At 51.8% G+C, this 4,927-nt stretch overlaps 1 long non-coding RNA gene across 1 annotated transcript; it reads right to left on the bottom strand.

The window, feature by feature from the left end:
• Positions 1-247: 247 nt before the first annotated feature.
• LOC113219636 lies at positions 248-3,990 on the bottom strand. The gene is made up of 3 exons (XR_003306610.1): positions 3,888-3,990; positions 2,742-2,825; positions 248-1,847 (listed from the first exon to the last, which is right to left on the bottom strand). It is a non-coding gene; the product is annotated as an uncharacterized LOC113219636 (long non-coding RNA).
• Between the last annotated feature and the right edge of the window lie 937 nt (positions 3,991-4,927).

The raw sequence follows: 4,927 nt of genomic DNA, 5'->3' as shown, positions 1-4,927 counted from the left end.
TCCTCTATACATCTCAGCCTTGCCTCTCCCGGATGAGGACGTCTCACTTCCTATGAGGCCAGAACTGCGGCCTCAGAGAGGTTTGAGGGTGCGCCCAGGGCTACACACTTAGAGTGAGTTTGGGGCATGAGGCAAGGATTCGTGGGGTGGCTGCCCAGCTGAGCACCTCGACACTCTTCTGTAGGAAAAGAGAGCCGTTAAATAATTTGTTTCTACCTCTTTTTTCTTCTTGGTTTTGTTACTTTCTCCCAACATTTTATTATGAAAATTTTGAAACAGCAACATCAACTCATTAACATTTTACTAAATTTGAGTGATGACATATCCGTTCCTCTATCCTTCTATCCATCCAGATTCTGGGTTCATTGTCTCCCTCCCTCCCTCCCTCCCTCCTTCCTTCTTTCTGAGTCTCACTCTGTCGCCCAGGCTAGAGTGCAGTGGCACAATCTTGGCTCACTGCAACCTCCACCTCCCAGGTTCAAGCGATCCTCCCACCTCTGCCTCCCCAGTAGCTGGGACTACAGGTGCCCACCACCATGCCTGGCTAATTTTGCATCTTTTGGTAGAGATGGGGTTTTGCCATGTTGGCCAGGCTGGTCTTGAACTCCTGACCTCAGGTTGATCTGCCCACCTTGGCCTCCCAAAGTGCTGGGATTACAGGCGTGAGCCACCGCGCTTGGCCCACCCCAGTTTTTTTTTTTTTTTTTATCCAAGCACCCTGTTCTTATCCTTCATAGGATGATTACAATTTGATACACACTATTTGTTTCCTTTTGGGCAGGGCTAGGTCTGTCTTGTTGCCTCCTGTGTTCCCCAGTCTGGCACAGGTTGCATGTTCCGTAAGTATCTGCTGAACGAACAGATGAATGAGGGAGATGTTACTGGTCTTTGCTCCTCCGATGCTGCCCCCCACCCCCCATGTCATGTCTGGACATATCTGATTTCCTGAGAGCAGCTTATGAAGCCTTCTATGAAACAGCTCTCTGAGGCGGGGATCCCTAGATCGTACATTCACAGATGCGGCAGCTGAGGCTCAGAGAGGTGAAGTGACAGGCTCCAGGTCACACAGCATGGAGGGGACAGGTCAGGATGTGATTGCAGTTGCTCCGACCCCAGGCCTGTGCCCCGAGTCTCTACATAGCCATCCTGAGATCCCAAAGTGGGTCCTCCTCATGTCCCTGCTCTCCCCACTTCAGAAGCAGGAGCTAGAAAATTTCAAGGGGCCCCAGATACCCCACCTGGATGGCGACCAGGGTCAGGACAGTCCTGCCTCCCAGGCTCCGAGTTAGGTTCTGCTCTTTCTCACTGCCTCCCAAATTAGTTCCACGTTCAGCCCGGGGCCTGTGGATTCCACTTGTTTTCTGTAACCGGAGCTCCCCGAGTGCTTGGCACCAAGCTCGGTGACTCGGCGTCGGGTCAGGTTCCTGATTTTCTTGGACAATTTCAAATGATTTCACTGGCAGAGAAAAGCCCAGTCGGGGGTCAGTGAGCAGATGACTCCCCTTTCCTGTAATCAGGTAGAAAAGGATCACAGATGATGAGCAGTGCCTCCCAGGGCACACAGGCTGTAGGAACAGGCCTCCTTTTCTACTTTCACCCCGGAAACCACCTTGCAGGACGGGCCTTATGATCCCTACTTCACAGATGGGGAAGCGAGGGCTCAGAGAGGTTGGGTGCTTTGCTGAGAGTTGCACAGCAAATGAGTGGCAGGGCAAGATCTGTCCCTTAGTCTGCTGGCCCCAACACCCAACCTCTTCCTCCCAGATTCCTTTCCAGTTCCAGGCTGTAGCAGGAACCTGGCCCTGGGGACTCAGAGTGGCGAAAACCCAGACCTTGCCCACAAAGAGCTCAAAGTCGAGCAGAAAAAGATGAGATTGAGTGCAAACAGTGATCAAAGCAGCACCCGCCAACATGAGACAATATGTATTTTTAGACAGTGAGTCAGTCCTGATGATTCACAGGCCTGGCTAGGCTTGCAGGGCAGCCCCAGGACACCAAGGGCAGGGCAGGAGATGAGCTACCCAGGGGCCAGAAGACCGGAAAGGGGTCCGGGGCTGTGCCTCCTTATTCTCCATTGTGTTGTCAAGGGCTGGAGGTGGGGCTGGACGCCTTCCCACTTGATCGGAAGATGCATTTTCGAATAAGTTCTTAACTAGCTCATGGTCACAGAATTAGAATGTGATACAAGCAGCCTCCCATCACTTTATAAGCATCTGCTCTGGACTGGGCACTGTGACGGGTGCTCAGGAGATGGCAGAGCATGAAACTGACAAAGTTCTAACCTCATGCAACTCATCTTCCAGAACAGGTGTGGGCACACTTTCTCTCCCACATAAAGGGCTATGTAGTAAATATTTTAAGCCTCCTGGGCCATTGCAACTCTTGAGGCTGCAGTTGTAGCTGGAAGGCAGCCATATGCAATATGTAAATGAGGGGTGTGGCTGTGTGCCAATAAAACTTTATTTACAAAATCAAGGAGCAGCTACATTTGGCCTGCGGGCTATAATTTGCTGACCCCTCTTCTAGAAGATGCCTTCCTCCACACACCCTGGTTCCCCTCATTTGCCCTCTGCTATGTGACTTTGGGACCCCTGATGGCCCTGTGGCCTGTGGCCTCCAAGACAATGTGCTGGTTCTGCAGGTGAAACTGCTGCAGTGGTCTGTGTTCCTTGAAGACGTGTTTGCATTTGGCCTCACAAGCCCCCACATGTAGCTCTTTCTGAGTCATGTCCTATTGTGACCTTGTGGGGCACCAGCATCCGTGTGTCACTTGGTTCAACCTAGTGCTTGGTCCATCGCGGGTGATGGATGAATGTTTGTAGAATCTGCAGAATGAACAGACCCAAGGCTGTGCCTAGTCCTGTGTATCTTCACTTTAGTGAGAAACTGGCAATGGGTCGGGGGGTTGTGACAGAGACCAGGGCCCCCTCTGGTCTTCCTCCTTGTCCTCCAGGGGTCTAGGTACCGCACTGTCTCACTCCCACACTGTGCACACACGACAGTCCAGGAGGGAGGTGCAGGGCAGTGGGGAGGGCCTGGCTTGTTGTGGCCCTCACACGTTGAGGCCTCTCACAGAGGTTGCTCATGGTCTCAAGTAAATCTCTGTGCCCACTCAACCACCAAGGCGGGTGGATCATGAGGTCAAGAGATCGAGACCATCCTGGCCAACATGGTGAAACCCTTTCTCTGCTAAAAATACAAAAATTAGCCAGGCGTGGTGGTGGGCACCTGTAATCCCAGCTACTCAGGAGGCTGAGGCAGGAGAATCACTTGACTCCCGGAGCTGGAGGTTGCAGTGAGCCGAGATTGTGCCACTGCACACCAGCCTGGGCGACACAGTGAGACTCCATCTCAAAAAAAAAAAAAAAGAGGTGGTGTTAGCACCAGTCTCACAGATAAGTTAACAGAGACTAGGGCATCCAGGGACTTGCTTGAGATCACAGCTAGCAGGTGCTGCGTGGGGTTCAGACCCAGCCTCTCTGTGCCTCCCTTGACCATGGGTCACCGTCTGCAGTCAGCAACAGAGTGGCTGGAAACCCGCTAGAATCTTTCCCGCCCCTGTATCTCTAGCAGATGGTCTTGGATAAGGTGGTCTTATCCTACACCTGCCTGCCCCTCTACCCATGCCCCTGCCTTCCACCTGTACCCATTCAGTGGCCAGGCCAGGGGACGGACAAGGCTCTTTATTGCTGCGTGGGTGTTTGGAGAGTGGGGCAGGCAGCCTGGCAGAGCCGTTAAGCAGCAATCCCACCACCAGTGCTTCTGGATGCTTCTGGGGCAGGAGCTACAGAACTATCATTCTCAGATTCGGGCTCAAGTCCTGTGCTGGAGGACGCTAGCCATGTGACCTTGGAAAGCGATGGGAGTGTTCCAAGCCTGTTTCTCACCTGCGTACCAGGAATGGTAGATGACACGCAGGTGCACATAGTGGATTCTTATTTGTGGTAAAGTCCCTGCAAACACTGAATTAGTAGATCTGGAGCCATTGCTCCTAGGGAGAAATACAGGTTAAGTTCTTACAGGCCTCTAGTCACATTTTCATCAAGCGATCAATACCTAACCTGGTTTTATGTGTTTCTGTGTAGACACTTCATTTAATATATAAGCGATTCATTAACATCGAATATGTTGGCTGGGTGCAGTGTCTCATGCCTGCAATCCCAGTATTTTGGGAGGCTGAGGTGGGCAGAAGGCTTCAGCTCAGAAGTTTGAGACCAGCCTGGCCAACACAGTGAAACCTCGTCTCTACTAAAAATAGAAAAATTAGCTGGGAGTGGTGGCGCATACCTGTAATCCCAGCTACTCTTGAGGCTGAGGCACAATAATTGTTTGAACCTACTAGGCAGAGGTTGCAGTGAGCTGAGATTGTGCTGCTACACTCCAGCCTGGGCAACAGAGCGAGACTCTGTCAAAAAGAAAAATAGGCCAGGCGCAGTGACTCGTGCCTGTAATCCCAGGACTTTGGGAGACCAAGGCAGGCAGATCACGAGGTCAGGAGATTGAGACCATCCTGGCTAACACAGTGAAACTCCATCTCTACTAAAAATACAAAAAATTAGCCAGGCGTGGTGGCGGGCGCCTGTAGTCCCAGTTACTCGGGAGGCTAAGGAGTAAATGGGACTACAGGTGCCTGCCACCATAAGAATGGGTCACCGTCTGCAGTCAGCAACAGAGTGGCTGGAAACCCACTAGAATCTTTCCTGCCCCTGGGAAGCGGAGCTTGGGAGGCGGAGCTTGCGGTGAGCCCAGATCACACCATTGCCCTCCAGCCTGGGCGACAAAGCGAGACTCCGTCTCAAAAAAAAAAAAAGAAAAATAATTAAACATGTATGTGTCCATAGGCAGCAGCACTAACTCATGCCTGCACAAACCCTCTCTGACACATGTGTTTTCTCTGTAACATTGTCATTCCTGCCTCGCTCTCACT

Source organism: Piliocolobus tephrosceles, chromosome 17 (genome assembly GCF_002776525.5).
Source record: "Piliocolobus tephrosceles isolate RC106 chromosome 17, ASM277652v3, whole genome shotgun sequence".
Classification (NCBI taxonomy): Eukaryota; Metazoa; Chordata; class Mammalia; order Primates; family Cercopithecidae; genus Piliocolobus; species Piliocolobus tephrosceles.
This window is presented reverse-complemented; position numbering and strand designations above follow the sequence as displayed.